We start from the raw sequence: 18,472 nt of genomic DNA, 5'->3' as shown, positions 1-18,472 counted from the left end.
GGGCCATAAATCAGTGCCATTCTCATTTACAAATCAAAATTGCAAGGATATGTGAGATGGCAGCAACAACAGCCAACAGTGTAAATATATCAAAATAGTCATAGCAGAGGGAGATATATGGTATATCAGAATAAGTATTAGCATACTCACTCTGGCATCCCAAGAACCTCTGTCTTTTATAAGGTCCCCTGCTCATATACAACCGGGGCTACATGTGAGTTGGAACTGAGACACCAAAATGGAACACAATCAATCGAGAAGTTATTTATTAGGTCCGTTTTGTGCCTAATACCATGGAAGACAAGAAAGAAGGACTTCCATAGAATCTTAGAGCTAAAAGAAACCTCAGAACTTCTCATTCAACACCTCATTTTTACAGATGAAGAAACTGAGGCCTAAAAAAGGTAAAACAGTTTGTTCCAGGTCACACAACTAGTTAGTGAGAAATTCAACATTAGAATTCAAGTCTCCTGACTTTCCTATTTAAACAATCCTGAGCAAAGTCACTGAAGATCTCTGTGACTCAGTTTCCTGATCTGTAAAATGAAGGAATTGGTCTCTAAAGTCCCTTTTAATTCAAGACCCATGATCTCAAGATTATGACTGTCTTACCATCATGTGACACTGCTATTAATCTAATAAGGGTAGAGAACAATGTAATCATGCTGTCATATTAATTAAAAGGAAAAAATTCACAATGCAATGCAGTAGCATGTCAGAGGTGAAGGAGGGAACTGAAGTAGTTGAGGGAAGTCAGCCAAGGAGTTGAAACTTGCATTGGTCCCTGAAGAAGTGGTAAAGCTTTTGCAAAAGAAAGGAAAGGATAGCTAGGTGGTGCAGTGGATAGAGCACTGGCCCTGGAGTCAGGAGAACTTGAGTTCAAATCCAACCTCAGACACTTAATAATTATCTAGCTTGTGATCTTGGGCAAGTCACTTAACCCCATTGCCTTGCAAAAAAAAGAAAAGGAAAAGAGTATTTCATGTGAGGGGAACAGAATAGGTGAAGGAATGGAGGCAAAAATGAACACGTCAGTGAGGTAGAAAAAGAGAGAGTGATTTGGACAGAGAGATAGAGAGTCAGAGACTTAAACACAGAGACAGAGATACACAGAGACAGATAGAGAGGAAGAGAGACAGGGAGAGACAGATGAATATACTTTCATTGCATCTGTTACCTATAACCATTTGTTTGCCTCATCCACACATAGAATTATTGCCCCACTAAACAGTTCTGACTGTTAGCCTCCAAATGTCCCCATCCTATCATCTGTTTCACTTTCTCAGTTTGGTCCCAATTGCAGGTTTTTTTCCCTCCTTGAACTTAAATCTTTCACCTTCTGTTTCTCAGTTATGGACAATAAGACAAGGGCTGAATTTTTCACCTTCTCCAGAACCGAGGCTTCTAGGTTCTTAAGTATCGATAGGAAAATGTTTCCAAGCCTAAGAGGTTAATGGAGAAGGTCAAGATAACAATATTCCCCATCAAAAGGATATGTCTTTTCCCTATGCCCTCTCAAATCTGAAATGACATCAATGAAGAGAAAATAAGGTTGCTTCTATGAGTAAATCAATGACATAACTGTTGGGTGGGCACCTTATGACCTCACAGCACTCAGAAACAATTATCATTGCCAGACTCAAAGTTTTTCTCCGCCTCCTCTCTTTTGTTGAAATAAAAACTTGGACAAAGACCAAGAGGAGATTGGTCCCTATGGTAGCAAAGATACTTCAGTGTGTTTCCTAGTCTCCATACTTGTCAGAGAAGAGTGATTTGGAAAGGTTCGTGAAACTTAAAGTATAGGCATCAGATTGTAAATCAGAGCTGTCAAATATACCACCCATTATGTGTGACCTACAACCCTCCCAGTCGAGGCCAAAATCATATTAAAATGTGATCAGGAAATATTTAGCAAAAGAAATTAAAACTGAGATGACCTTACATTTTAAAATTAAGTCAGAACATGACCCACAGGGATCATTAGAGATGTCTTAGTGGCCTCTGTTTCTTTTTGAATCTGATACCCACCACTGGGGTAGGGTATAAGACAAGCTCCCATGTTGACAGCTTTGGGACACGTACTCACTGAATATGGTCACACAAGATAAGGCTTGAAGATATCAGACCCTATGATCCCTTTAGGACTGTGAAATTCATTGATTGGGTCAAGAAAGGACTGCTGAGATTGGCTGAACCATATGTCTTGGGGGTTTGAAACAGCTGGATGAATTTTTGCAATTTGAGTTGGAAAATTGGGTAGTTCAGATACAGAGGTACATTGTGAGAAAGGACCCTTTGAGGGAGGTGGCAAAGAGGGGTCTTTCCTTTCCCTCTATATCACATTAGTGGAGCTACTGGACCAATGGAAAGCAATAGATTAAGTTAAGATCTGAGAAATACCAAAATACACAAATTCAGAGATTTTCACCCTAGTGAGGAAGCAATGAGGAGGATAACTCTGTCACTTGAGTAGAAATACTAGTCTTGTAATGTCGAAAGACCTGCCTTTGATTCTTCATGGGAAACCACGAGCAAATAGCTTTCATGATCCTCTCTATATTCTAGTCTCCTCATCTGTAAAATGAGGTTGCTAATGCCTCCAGTGCCTTTTCATAGCCCTGCAGTGATGCTCAAATGTATGTAAAGCACTGTATAAATATCATGTATTATTGTTCACCACCCATATTTTGACCCTCCATGTCAGAACTTCCATTTGACAAACTCAATTTGCTATTCCAAGTTTATGACCAACTCAATTTGAAGAGAAATCCTGCTTCTCCCAGACCAAAGGTTTTGTGGCACCTTGTCATCTCTCCCTCCCCGCCCCCAATACCACCACCTGCCCACTTCCCAGAACCATGCCAAGCTGCCAGCCAAGAGCTGCCAGATCTCAGAGCAATTTGGGGTCTGAAGCTGAGCGTGAGGAGACATTTCCAGTCCAGGCAGCATTTTGCATTGTCAGCTAGATAATGTGTGATTTATCACAGAACAAAATTCTATCCAACCATTTGGAGTCTCTGTGGCCTTCGATGCAAGGGGCAAATAAAAAAAAGAAAGAGAGGACTGGAAATTTTGCTTAGCCCTGTTTTTCTCTCTCCCTCGCCTTCTGCCTCCCCCACCCTTTCTCCAGAGATGTCAGGAAAGTAGCTGTAATGCACTTTAGGAATCAAAGAACTGCTGAAATGGCATCAGATGCCTCCTTAAAATTAAAAGTTCTAACCATCAACTGCAGAGAAAGAAGGAAACTATATATGTACATGAGAGGAAATGCTTAGAATTCCTTTGGGACTGGAAGGATGAAGAGGGGAGTTTCTAGAGAAAAAAAGTTGAAACTCCTCTCCTCCAGGTCTCCACTGACTTGATTCAACTATTATCAAGAAGATTGACTCTTTGCTTTGTGGATTATATAACATTTTCCTTCCCTGTATATTCTTTTTTGCTGTATTCTCTATTTTAGGTAAGAAGACCTGCCTGCCAGTCTCCAAATAGCCCCATCCTGTCTTCTGTTTTATTTTCTCTATCTGATTTTAATTGAGCTTTGTTTTTTTCCCTCTCCCTTGAATTTAAAACTTCTCTTTGCATGGATAATAAAGGGTTAAATTTCAAAATTTGGTTCAAATTCTGCCTCTATCATCCTATGGCTCCTAAGTAATTTGCTTAATCTCACTGGGTCTCAATTTCCTCCTTTGTGAAATGAAGGGGTTGAGCTCCAAGCTCCTTTTATCTCTAAAGTTTGTTGTTGATTTTGATATTGTTGTTGCTGTTGATGTGGTCATTTCAGATATGTCTGACTTTTTGTTGGAGATTTCTTGGCAAAGATACTGGAGTGGTTTGCAATTTCCTTGCCAGTTCATTTTACAGATGAGGAAACTAAGGCAAAGAAGGTTAAGTGACTTGCCCAGGATAATATAGTTAATAGGTGTCTGGGACCAGATTTGAACTTAGAAAGATGGGTCTTCCTAATTCCAAACCCAGTATTCTATATGCTTAGGAACCACCTAGATATCAAGTCCCCATTTTAGGTCTATGTTGAACTCATGGTAACAACCCCAAAGCCAATTTGGAGAAGTTTATTTCTTCATGAATCAGCAAATTTTACCATTGTTAAACAACATAACAATAGGATATAGAGTCAAACTACATATTGTGATATAGGAACCATGATTCCATTAACAGATGTTGCTAGAAATAGAATGAATATGCCATCTATGTTTCCAAACATGAATTCACTGACAACTTCTCAAGTCAGCTTGAGTTCCATTGTCAGCCCATCATTTAATTATATTACCAAAAATCTCCAGAAATCGTATTTGAGCTTTAATGCATAAGAAAGACCCCCTCTGGGTCTACTTTCCCAAATTCTACTTGTAGTTGTAGTACAGGATCCTAGAGAGAAGTTGAATACTATTTTCTGTCAGCTGTGTTTTGAACACTGTTGTCCATGAGCCCTCCCTAGTGTATTTCCCATAAATCATCTATCATTCAGACCTAATTTGCTTTGAGTAAAGAAGTTTATTAAGATTCCATAATTGGCAATAACTAGCCAAACCCCAAAATTTGGGCTTCACTCTCCCAAAATATACACAGTGTAGATCAAGAAAATGATACTGAGGTGTATGTGTGTATATGTATATATATATATATATGTATGTATATATATACATATATATGTATATATATATATACATATATATATATACATACACATATGTGTGCATATATATATATATATATATATATATATATGCCAAAGGATGAATTCACTCTTGGGTATTGGAAGCACATTGAAGAGAACATAGATGACATTCTTCTGTAATACAAAGAATCATGTTTCTTTTGGCTGTTTACTTCTTTTAAATTATTTTTATATGTCCTTTGTCTTTGGGGAGGGGAGGATGGTCCTTGGTGTGTTTCCTAATAGATGCATGCTTTCCTGCTGGTTCAATTTCTGATGAGTGATCATTAGGGAAGGGTTGGGAAAGGGAAAGAAAGAGGAAAAAAGGAAAAAACTCTTTCCTTCTTCCAAAGGGATTCCATTTCAGGAGCCTAAAGGTCCCATTCTTAAGAGTTCTTTCTCATTAGGTTATTTGAAAATGTAGCTGTATCTCATTTTCTATTCATAGGTCCAATGGAGAAGGCCGATCCACTCAACTAATCACATTGCTTTCTTTCTTAACCTAATCAGTACCTCATAAAAGATTATCCTGGGTACAAATCATCTTGTTTACACAGTTTAAGATCCATCCCCAATCCTTTATATTGATTATGGTATAATAATTGCGGGGGGATATGGAAACACCCCTTCAGTTCCATATATTATTAAGAGCACTACAGAAAAGATTTATGCTTCAGGTAGGTATTGAACATTGTTAACTCTGATTGTTAACTCTGAATGTCTCAAGTAGAAAAGGTCACAGAATCCAAAGGCAGGAATATATTCCAAGCATTGGTAAATAACCTGTATCAAGGCACAAGGGGAAGGGGCATAACATGAATGAAGAACTACAAGCAGACCAGTTTGACTGGAGCATGGAATATGAGAAAGGAAATGGTAATATGAAATGAGCCGGGAAACATGGACCTGAGCCAGATTGTGAAGGACTTTTAAATGCCCTAGGAGGAATGTTATTTGAAATGTGAATTACTACATTGTAGAGGAGGGCATGCCTTTATAGGACTGGAAAAACTTAGCTTTAAAAACTTTTAATATCCACGATCATCTTTCAGAAGCTTGAAATGATCCATGGGTCAGGAAGTTAGATTGATAGAGAATGTGAGGAAAAGAAAAGAAATTACTTTAATATAGCTTTGAGGGAGGATTCAGGGTGAGAAAGAAGAAATGGAGGGTATTCTTCCTTTCTTTTGTTCTTACCCTCACCAACTCCATATTATATCCAGTTCTGTGTCTGAGAGGTCAGAAGAAATAATATGAGGCAGGAAGCAAAATGAGGCACAAGGGAGGGATTTTAGGAATTTTTTTTCATTCTCAGAGAAAAGTTCTCAAATTGAAGTTATCTCAAGATCTGGAATTACCTCATTTCTATGGTATTAGGTAGGAGGGCAGAAAGCACTGGCTTGGGAGTCAAAAGGTTCATTGAAATCCCCCCACCCCCGTTACTTCAGGTAGTTCAGTTAAATGACATTTATTAAGTGCCTGTTGCAAGCATTTGAAGGTGTTTGATGAGATCATCTCTTAAGGACTCTATCATTTCTAAATTCTGTGAGTCTATGATCTGCTCCTCCCCTCCAGGATCACACCCTCTGCCCAGGAATAGAGCTAAACCTCCATACCAGGTCTTTGTGCTTTCACGCCCTGGACCCTGGAGAAGTTGATATGATCATTTTTGGAGCTCTTGCCCTACAAGCTTTCTTTCCCATACAACCATTCAGTCATCTTCCCATAGCATCTTTTTTTAATAGGTTTATGCAAGGCAATGGGGTTAAGTGGCTTACCCAAGGCCACACAGCTAGGTAATTATTAGGTATCTGAGACTCAGGTACTCCTGACTCCAGGACTGGTGTTCTATCCACTGAGCCATCTACAGCCCCTTCCTGTAGTATCTTATTTTTTTTTTAGGTTTTTGCAAGGCAATGGGGTTAAGTGGCTCACCCAAGGCCACATAGCTAAGTAATTATTAAGTGTCTGAGGTCACATTTGGACTCAGGTCCTCCTGACTCCAGGCCCCATGCTCTATCTACTGTGCCACCTAGCTGCCCCGTCCCATAGCATCTTAACAAAGCATCACGGTAGTTCAGTGGATAGAGTTTGGGGCCTAAGGTTGATCAATCAGTCAACCATCAAACTTTTATTAACTGCCTATGTAAGTACTGTACAAGAAGATCTCAGTTTAAATCCAGACTCAGTCACCTAACCTAAAAGGAAACCCAGGCTCCTTGTATGTAAAATAGAGATAATAATAGCCTCTACTTCTCAGGGTTGCTATGATGTTATTCTAATGATCATTATCTAACTGCCTTGCTGACCTGCTCCTACCCACCTGCACCAGGACCCACAACACTAGACCTCCCTATTTGACTTTTTTTGGATCCAAGATCCAGTAAGTGGGGAAGTCACTCTGCTCATGTTTGGAATTCTCATTCTTCATCTCCACCTAGTTCTGTATAGATGATAGATAGATAGATAGATAGATAGATAGATAGATAGATAGATAGATAGATAGATATAGATAGATAGATATAGATATATGTATGTATAAACTGTCTTAAAATTTGCTATTCCTAAGGATCATACCACTCTCTACCTTCCTTCCCTTGTCCTCTTTCCACTTTCCAAGTCAAAAATGCTCCCTTCCCTCATGACTAGTTGCTTAGACCATTTTTTCTTTCCCTATTCTATCCTAAGTCACTTGCGGGCAGGAACTCTATCGTTTTACATCTTTGTATTCCCAGTGATTAGTACAACACTTAGTACTTAGACTAGTAAAGTCTTGCTTGTTTCATCCATTTGAAGTCTTCTAGCCTTGTACAAATTGCATCAGGCCTCAAGGGCCATCCAGCCCAATATCCCCAATTATAAATGAGGAAAGTGAATCCCAGTGAAGAGGAATAAATGATTCAAGATCACACCGGAAGGGAATCTCAGGTGTTGGATGTGACTTAGGTCTTCTGCTGCCAGAACCAGTACATTTCCTGTCATCCCACACTGCTTCCTGATATGAGCTACTAACAAAGGACGGTCTGGTTTATGGTACAGAAGTGAGAGAAGAGCCGTGAGAGCTTATGTTCAAACATCTAGTAGTTTGAAGCAAAATGAAGCAAATGCACTGGATCTGACTTCATTTGCAGTTGAAAGGAAAGCCTTTTTTCCCTGGGCATATGGCCTGTATTCTGACCATGCCCTGAGGTCAGAGTCTTCATGAGGGTAGGGACTATAAAAGACAAAGTCAAAGGGACTTTTGCCCTATTAGAACCCAGACCAGCTCTTCAGAGGAAGAACACCACGCTAGCCTGGCAAAGGTAAGTCCCAACTTGTAATGAGGGGAGGGGCAAGACTAGAGACTCCATGACCCAGTTTATTTGGGCATCGTTTTACCACACTGGGGCATAACATAGTTGCCTTGGCAACTATCCCCATCAGACTTCAGGACTCTGAGCTAAGGAAATCATTAAAATGGTACTTTTATTCTAGATGGAGCACATTGAATATACTTTGGGCTTTTTTCCCCTCTTCTTTAAAAGAATAATAAAATATACAGAAAATCTCCCATGGCCATGCTTCTCTTGGCAGAGCTGGGAGCTCCCTGCTGGTATATGAGGAGTCATGGGAAGAAGATGGCATCCTTTCTCCAGTGAACCCCATGTTCTTAATTATGTTAGTACATTGGGGGACCAGCTCATAGCCAGAGGGAATTTTGCCTCCATGTTCAGCCGAGGACAAGCCAAAAACAGGAACTAGAAGTCCAATGGTATCGCCTGGTTGGGTGGGAAGTGAAAATGGAATAAATGGAAATAGGATGGGAAGCAAAGGAATAAAATGGAAGGGATTGGGGTGGAACTGGATGGATTAGGAAGGGGTGAAATGGAGAAAAAGAGGATGGAATAGAATTAGATGCATTGGGATGGTCATGGATCTAATGGAAGGGCACCAGATGGGAAAGCCTGGCAAAGAATGGGATGGGACTGGATGGAATGGGGTGGGATGGGGTGGGATGGGGTGGGATGGGGTGGGATGAAATGGATGAGGTGAATGGTACAAAATAGGAAAGGATAGAACACGGTAGGATGAGATGGCATGACATGGAATAGTGTGGAATTCCACATGGAAGATGGCACAGCAGGGACTTGATAAAAATCAGATTGTGAAGATGGCCAAATCACAGGATCAGTTTCTTCTTTTTGACTATTCAAAATATTGAGGGTCAGAGAAAACTAGTAAATGCTCAAATAATCAGACGACCAACAAAGGTAAATCTGTGTCCAATAGAACTTCAGAATCAAAAATCATAGACCTTTCCACTATGGTTGGAGACAAGATGGAATAGGAATAAGCATGCCATTCATATCAGTTCATTTATGGACTTTCCTTCCAAATAAATTATGGCAGTAGCATGCTGACATGTCTCCCCCGCCCAAAGTTTTCGCTTTAACAGTAACAAAAAATACACCATGGCAAATATTTCAGACGTGATAGCAATAATAATCAACAAGCATTAATAATTAACAATTTAGCTTCATAATATTTTAAAAGCAATAAATATATATTATATATAATATATTTGATCCTCACAAAAAAACTGAGAGGTTACTGTTGTTGTTCATTCGTTTCAGTCATATCAGACTCTTTATGACCTCTTTTTGGTGGGGGCTTTCTTGGCAAAGACACTGGGATGGTTTCTCTTTCCTTCTCCAGCTCATTTGACAAATGAAGGAACTGAGACAAACCAGATGAAGTGACATGCCCATCATCACACTGCTAGTGTTTGAGGCTGGATTTGAACTCAGTTCTTCCTGACTCCTGGTTCTTTATTTGCTACACGACCCAGCTAGCTACCTCAGCATTTCCTAGTCTCCATTATTTCATCAACATATACATATTCTTTCCAGGATCTGCTGAACTGAATTTTACATCAGACGCCTCTTCAACCACTATCTAATCAATACACAAATATTTATCAGCAACACTGAGGCAAAAAATGAGTCTCTGTTCCTCAAGGAGCTGACATTCTCTCATGATAAATAAGACACACATTTAAGTAAATACAAAATCTAGATAAAGATCTGACCTCTGATTTAATTTATATAAAAACTCCCAATGAGAAATTCTTACCAAATTCAAGTCTGCAGCTTCTCAATTTCTGGTCTAAGGCAGTTGTCTTGAGAGATTGGGGGACAGAGAATAAATTAGAGGGATTAAGTTACTTGACCAAGGTCATACAGCTACTCTGTGTCAAAGGTACAACTTGAACACAGGCCTTCCTGTTCTTGAGTCCAGATATCTCTCCAGGGAAGGAGAAGACAAAATAGCTTTGTGACCCTGGGCAAGTCACTTGACTGCTCTCTATTTCCTGTTTTATAAATTGGAGATGATCATCATAGTTCTTAGAAGAATCAAGTGGGGGTGTCTAGGTGGCTCAGTGGATAGAGCACCAGCCCTGGAGTCAGGAGGACCTGAGTTCACATCTGCCCTTAAACACTTAATAATGACCTAGCTGTGTGGCCTTGGGTAAGCCACTTTAACCCCACTGCCTTGCAAAAAAAAAAAAAGAAAGAAAGAAAGAAAAAGAAATTAAAAAAAAAGAAGAATCAAATGATTTAACATTAGGTTAGGTACTCTGCAAACCTTAAACTGCTATATAAATATGAACTATTATTATTTTTATTACTAATGACAGTGCCCTAGGTGCAACTTGAACCCAGATTGTCCTCTCTTTGAGTCCAGAGCTCTATCCAAGGAAGGAGGAGACAGTTCCTTTGTGACCCTAGGCAAGTCACTTGACTGCTCTCTATTTTCTACTTTGTAAATCTGAGATGATAATCACAGCATTGTTAGAAAGATGAAATGATTTAATACTAGGTAAAAATACTAGGCAAACCTTAAGCTACCATATAAAAGCAAGCTATTATTCTTATTAATGACAGTAATTCTAGAAGTAGGAGCAGGAGAGTGACAATCAGAAGCAAGATACACGCATTAATCTAAAGGTCAAAATTAAAGGGAGTATGCCTTTGTTTTTCACCTGATCTTGAGATGAAATAGATGACACTGAAGTCACATTATTCCCTCATTTAAACAGTATTCTTTGGGAGATAGTAGGGAAGAAAGAGGGACTAAAAAACTGGGGTTGGCAGGTTGCTGCCCTTCATCGGGGTTTTTAGAATGAGTAGGGCCACTCTATTTCCTCCTTAATGGCATCAAAGTATCATCAGTGGCATGTTCTAGAAACCACCAACCAACCTGAAGATGATGTGGGCCGGATTCCATGGCAACTGAGCCTTGAGTTGCCAGATGGGGTCCTTGATAGAAAAAGCACAAAGTGGTTTATTGTGCTTTCCCCCCATTGTCCTTGTTCACTCCTGCCCAATTTGAAAAACAGTAACAGGCTCACGATGCCAGTTTTCGGTTTCTCTCTAACTTCGCTTTCTAGCTTGCCAGCTTGCACTCAATTTGTAATCTGTACTTCCTACCTAAATTGTTGAAGTACCAGAACGACAAGGAAAACAATTCTGGAGACTAAAGCCACCCACTCCTACCTTTCTTCCCATTGAAACAATTCTACAGTAATTAATGCTACTTCAAAGAAGATGGCAATTTAACTATCACGGTTAAAATACCTTATACCCTAATGGATGCCTGGGTTTTCTTTTTGTTTGGGGTTTTTTTTTCTCCAATGTAACTATCATATTGGTAATAAAGATGAAGAAGGAGAAACATATCTATTTTTTAGGTTTTTGCAAGGCAATGGGGTTGTGGCTTGCCCAAGGCCACCCTACTAGGCAATTATTAAGTGTCTGAGGTCACATTTGAACTCAGGTCCTCCTGACTCCAGGGCCGGTGCTCTATCCACTGCCACTTAGCTTCCCCTTGGAGAAACAGATCTAAAAGTCATTTAGATATAATTTAAAAACTAATGGTTCTTGGGGTGGCTATAGGTGGCACAATGGATCGAGCACGGGCCCTGAAGTCAGGAGGACCTGAGTTCAAATGTGACCTCAGACACTTAATAATTACCTAGCTGTGTGGCCTCGGGCAAGTCACTTAACCCCATTGCCTTGCAAAAGCTAAAAAAAAAAACCCAACAAACTAATGGGTCTTGCAAAATGACAAGATGGTTGGGGAGTGGAGGATAATCGGGGTATAGGGATAGGGCAAGAAGGTTATAGAATTCCACAGCTATAAGCAATAGATCTTATTAATCTTTAAGATGAAATGATTTTGTGGGTTGTAGAAAGCTTTATTTAATCACTTAGAAAAATGTGGGAGGGGGGGCTATTTGCATGTTTGTTTTGAGACCTAGAAGGAAGCTTAGAGATCATGGAGCACAAACTTGCAATCCATTATACAAATGGGAAAACCAAAAACAAGTCAAATAAAATGATTATCCAAGGTCACAAAGTCAGTTAGGGATTTTTTTTAAAGTAACAACCTGATCAGGTTACTCCTCTACTCAATAGGCTACAATGACTTCCTATTGCCAAAAATCAAATGCAAAAGTAATTAAACTAAATTAATTAAAATAATCACAATTAATTGCAATTATAATTAAATAAATACACATTTTAAATTATATAAATTAAAATCATAGCAAATATTAATTAAATTAAATTAATTAAATATATTTAAATTCATTGCAAATACAAAATAAATTTTCCTCTGTTCCCTTTAAATTTGGTCCCAACCATTCTTTCAAATGTTCTATTGTCTAGCCAAATTAGCTTCCCTGTTCTTCACACAAGACATTACCTCACACAAGACATTACCTCTTCCAGAAAGTGATATAATATTTGTGAAGTATTTAGCAAAGTGTCTAAAATACAGTCAATGCTTAATAAATGCTTATTTCCTTCTCTTCCACTTCTCTTTTTCATTTCTGTGTCTTTCTTGTATGCCTGGAATGCACTCCCTCTCCACCTCTGTCTCAGAGAATTTTACTCTATCAGGTTCCCTTTTTTCTATCAACCCACTATCCATTAATCAATACACAAGTAATTATCAAACCGCTTTAAATAGCACACTGTATTGGGTTCAGGGAATACAAAGGCAAAGATGGAACAGTCCCTGCTCCCAAAACTTGACAGTCCTGTCTTAGATATCATTTTCTGATGACACCAACTGTTATGCTCCCTTTCTAAATTGCCTCATTTTAATGAATGCAATTTATAGCTAATTAATTTTGCCTTTGTTCAGGATTCACTTATATTTTCACATGTATCACCCAAAAAAATACTAGTTTAAAAATAGCAGATTGTTTCTGTCTTTCTTTCTTTTTTTTTTCTTTCTTTTTTTTTCTTTTTATCTCCAGTACCTAGTACAGTTTCTGGTACACAGTAGGTTCTTAATAAATATCTGATTGCATGATTGATTGACTATAGACCTGGGACTGGAGAACTCATCACTCCAGTCAGGGATCTTCTCTTCCCACTCTGCTGAGGAAGACAGAATAGTATTGTATAAAGGAAACTGAATTTGAAGGAGGAAGAAGGGAGTTTGAAACTCAGCTCTGCTATTTATCCTCCCCCTGTGACTCTATATAAAAGTAATTTAACCACCTTAAGTTTCAGTTTCCTCTTTAGGAAATGGAAGGGATTGGATCTGATGTCTCTAAGCTATCCCTCCTTCTAATTGCTTTGGACTTTTTAAAGGAAAAGTTGAAATAACAGCTTAGAGTGATCTATTACCCACAGAAGAGGTTTTGGAAGCCATTTGCATAGCTGGCATCCCAAAAAAAGCTTAAACAAAAGAGCAGCAATGAGAGATAGAATGTCATATTTGGGGGACTGTACAAAATAATGAGACAGTTTGGCAGAAATACAGTGTGTTTGATGGAGGTTATGTGAAATTTTTGTTGTTCGGTCGTTTTTCTCACTCCTCATGACCCTATTTGGGGTTTTCTTGGCAAATATACTGCAATGGTTTGTCATTCTTTCTCCAGTTCATTTGACAGATGAGGAAACTGAGGCAAACTGGATTAAGTGACTTGCTCGGCCAAAATGGCTGGGGCCATTGTGAAATAAACCCTAGGAAATCAGTCAACACTACTACCTGCCAGTCACTGGGCCAAGCACTGATGATGCTAAAAAAGGCAAAAGTAGTCCCTGGCTCTCCTGGAGATTACAATCTCATGGGGGAGACCACATGTAATCTCTTAAACCAAGGGAGCTGTAGACAGGATTAATTGGAGATAGCCTCAGGAGGAAGGTACCGAAATGAAGCTGAACTGGGAAAGATCTTGGAGAAGGTGACATTTTAGTTGGGTTTTAAAAGAAGTCAGAGAAGAAAAGGAAAATGAGAGTCAGTTTAGAGAAGACCTCAGTGGAGTTTGCATTTTCTCATAGATGTAATTCCTTGTTTTTGAGTAGGGAAGTAGTAAGATTGGTCATGTGCTTTCAGAATATTATTTTCCCTGCTGCCTGGATGATGGTTTGGAGATGGGAAGGACTGAATTTCTTGAGGGCAGGCCCTGTTTTTACTTCTCTTTGTATCTTCAGGGTTTAGCAGGATGACTGGCACATAGTAATTGCTTTTTTAATTAGTTAATTGATGGAAAGCAGGGAGACTAATTAGAAGTGTAGGGGCAAGTGGAGAAGAAGGTCTGAATTAGAAAGCTGACTGTGGGAGTGGAGAACACGTAGAAGATGTTATGAGGCTAGCATACACATCACGCAGTAATAGATTGTAGAGGGTGATGAACCGAGAAGACTCAAGAGGATGACTTCAACTCCCCAGATTCTGAACCTGAATGCCTCACTGGGAGTTATTATTCATCCTTCTTTCTCAGAGGACCAGTGGCATCAAATGGTGATGTCTTGACTTGTATGTGAATTGGATTTAAGTGTGGAATTGCCTCAACAGAACTTATTAAATTAAACTAAGGCTAAATATTTGAATAGAGGAAAGTAAACAAAAGAGGGAAAGTAAACCAAGGGGGAATTGAGTTCAAATCCAGCTTCAGACAATTACTAATTGTGTGACCCTGGGCAAATCACTCAACCCTGTTTGCCTCAATTTCCTCATTTGTCCAATGATCTGGAGAAGACATGACTAGCCATTCCAGTATTTTTGCCAAGTAAACCTCAAATGGGGTCAGGATGACTGGACTCAACTGAACAAAGTTGTGCAAAGCTGTATGCAGCCAAGTGCTAAATGAAAAATTACAGACAAAAAGTTTTCTTTAGACCTCAAACTACACAATAGAGTGATTTTCATAATTACAGTTCTATGAATGAACTTGCAAATAAATGGCAAGCATTTACCAGGCCTCATATCAATTGTACTAACCCAACAAGGCAGCCGGCCTCTAGAGAGGCCAAAGGAAGAAAAGTAAAGTAATTGTTTTCCTTGTTCTCATTTGGTGGACAAGTGTTACTCTGGCTAGGAGCAAAGTGGGGGTGAGGGAGAAGGGAATAGACAATTTTTATATAGTTTCTGATATTATACTAAGCACTTTATAAATAAAAATATTGATGTAAGCCTGTTAGAAAGCCAGTATCAGTCACTCCCTAGGATGCTTAGGACAGAGAGATTTATGTCAAAAGGATATTGGAATCTGATGAGGAGGATCCCTTGAATGAACCAAGAAGTTTTAGCCAGGAGAAGAAAAGGATTGGGAAGACATGATAATTATCTTCAAACATTTAGAAGACTGGGAAGAGGAAGTAGATTGGGAGAGCTGGGGGAGTTTAGCATATAGGATTTATCTTCTATGCCCTGGATTAGGATGCAGAAGATGGTTTTAGTGTTGACACAAATAAATGCTTAGCTCTTGATCCTAGGTAAGTCCCTGATGTTCTCTGCTCTTTAGTTTCCTCAACCATAATATTATGGGGTTGACATTTAAAGATTCCTCCCAATTCTAAATTTGATTCTCTGGCCTATTCTTTTTTGGCTTCAATAGAACAATGGATGGGGAAATAGGCAAATCTAGGGGGTGGGGTGATGTGGCAGGAACTTTCCTCATAACCAGAACAATCCCAAAGTGGAATGAATTGCCTGTGGAGGTTCATAGGATCATAAAACTATAAAGCTGGAAGGGACTTAAGAGGTTTTCCATGTATAGTCTTCATATTTTACAGATAATGAAATAGACTTAAGAAGGTAAAATGACTTGCCTAAGGTTTTGCTGGTGACAGGCATCAAAGAATAGCTTTGAATTCCAACTCCCAGAGCTCTTTCCGTTGGACCAAAGCTAGTGAGCTCTTTCTCACTGGAGGTCTTCAGGCAAAAATCCAATGATTGTCTCTGTGTCAACATAAGGATTCTTGTTCAAGAAGTGATGGCACTAGACCATTGATGTGTTTCCCTCTAACCCTGAGATTCTGAGATCCTACAAAAGCATTCATGGTTATGGGATAACTGAAGGGGCATACTGGGCAGATACCTTTGAGCTTACCATCAGTCTGGCCAAACCATGATTACTGTGGACAACTGACCACTGAGTCATCATGTTGCCTTTCAATGAGCATTGTTCAATTGGCTGAAGCAGGACCAGTCACTGGGAGAGCAAATGATGGTGCAGACCAAGTCTCAGGCTGGCAAACAATAAAATTCATCACACAGAACCTGAAAGTGGTTCCTAGGGATGAAATAAATGGAGTGGGAATGTCTATAGGGTTTTTTTTGTTGGAGTCTGTAGACCTGGCAGCTCATTTAGGAATGCAACAGCACCCATTGCAAGCCACTTACTGTATGATTAATGTGCCCTTAGATCTCCCCAGACGTTTATGACACCTTTAGGAATAGAGCTGACAATGACTTTATCCTACGCAGCTACTTCATACTCTCTGCATTGCTCTTAATTATTTATATATTCTGGAGTGGTTGGATTCCTTCCCCCCTAGTGCTCAGAAAGGTAATAAATGAGAAAAGTCAATGATCTGTAAATTACAACATTGATTAAAGAAGTGATTACTGATATAACTCTTACACGGCTATTATGCTAATGCTTGCTTAGATTTCAGGACAGTATTTACATGCTAATGACAAATTTACTCGTGGTGTCTAAAATTAGTTTATGTCTTTAATCAAAATGTAAACATTTAAAAAATTGATCTTGGTTATTGGGGAAGAAATTAATCCCATTCTTCCCACCACCACCACCTACTTCTTCCCTGCCCCTGGCTATCTTCCAGAAAATTTGCCCATATCTGTCCACACCAACTGTGCTTCCTCAGTACTAGAGAGAATGGTTGCCCTGGACTCAAGGTGAAAATCCTACCTCCTGCATATATGGCTTATTCCAGCTCTGTCTGCCCAGTTCACAAAGGCCAGTAAAGAGCTGACTTTGATAGAAATTGCATCAAGTCAGGAACACATTTAGCTCATCAATCAGTAGCTACCTGAGTAGAATGCAATGTTTCATGCCTTGCAAGCAGAGGATAACAGGGTCCTAATCTGAAGTCTTGGAAGGGACTTAAGAACTTGGCTAAGTCAGATCCCTTGTTTTAGGGACAGGAGATGAGGACTGGACCTATGATGTCATTAGCCTAACAAACTCCCTGGACCAATGCAGATCAGCATTCTTTTTTACAACTTATCATGCATAAGCCTTCCAAGAACACTGTGAGAGGCTAACTATGTGAGAGGGTCCCATGGATAGTAAATGTCTAAGGTAGGACTTTCAAGGTCGTCTGGGTTGTGAGGACAGCTCTTTATCCAATAGGTTATGAAGAGAACACTGGGGTCTACCATGTTGAATGATTTCCCCAAGGACACAGAATTAGGAAGTATCGAGGCAGGACTTCAAATCCAGATCCCCTGATTGGAAAGCCAGTGTCCTATCTCTAGTATCACTTTGCATACCCTGAAAAATAATAACAATGTGCTAAAATTTCCTTATCAATACGCCAATAGCTGCAAAGTAAGTTTTACTAAGTTGCTACATTTGAAGTAGATTGTAGGGAATACGAGAAAGGGACTATGATTTCATTTGTATTAAGAACTACCGCATTAGGAAATTGTCTTCACCGCCACACGTCAACACTTTCTAGTAAACTTGTGGCCTTAGAGAATTTTATAAAGCCCTGGGGAGGCTCAATAATTTGCCCAGGGTCACACAGCTTATAGGTATGAGAAGCAGGGCTTGAACCTTAGATCTTCCTGGTTCCAAAAACAGTTTTCTATCCACTATACCATTATGTTTAATATTACATACTATGATAATTTAATATATATGATAAAGTTATATAATATTTAATACTATAATAGTATTAAATACTTATTAGATCATTAAATACAGTGAATTATATGATATATTAATAACTGTCATAATAACAATCATCTGTTATTCATTCTAAATGTTCATTATATATAATTCAATTAATTTTCATTTTGATATCATGATATATTAATGTAATTATAATTTAATCTTAATTTATATTAAAATTTTATCATATGATGATTATTATATTAACATAACATATTATTGTATAACATGCTTTTAATATGTTATAATATTTTAATATAATATGTTATTAATGGAGTTGAACATTGTATTACTATGTTGACCAAAATGCATTAATATAATAATATATAACAATTATATAGTATAGATGTTTTTAACAAATAATTTACATTTTTAAGAAAAAGAAATATACCCTGGGAGGCAATCCAGGACCTGGAAGGAGGAAACATGATAGAATGCTTTCAAATGAAGCGGGAAAGGAACAAGAAATTATTAAATGACATTGTGCCAGATACTGCACTAAGCACTTTACAAATATTATCTCATGAAGATTCATAGAGATAGAAAATAAGTGACATTGTCACTAGAGTATTCTATGATCTACTTTGACAAAA

The 18,472-nt window shown here is 38.7% G+C and overlaps 1 protein-coding gene across 1 annotated transcript in view; it reads left to right on the top strand.

Moving 5' to 3' along the window:
* TMEM132C (transmembrane protein 132C) overlaps positions 1 to 18,472 on the top strand; it is a 540,167-nt gene that overhangs the window by 498,670 nt on the left and 23,025 nt on the right. The gene's annotated exons all lie outside the window — the stretch shown is intronic.

This window comes from Macrotis lagotis, chromosome X (genome assembly GCF_037893015.1).
Source record: "Macrotis lagotis isolate mMagLag1 chromosome X, bilby.v1.9.chrom.fasta, whole genome shotgun sequence".
NCBI lineage: Eukaryota > Metazoa > Chordata > Mammalia > Peramelemorphia > Peramelidae > Macrotis > Macrotis lagotis.
This window is presented reverse-complemented; position numbering and strand designations above follow the sequence as displayed.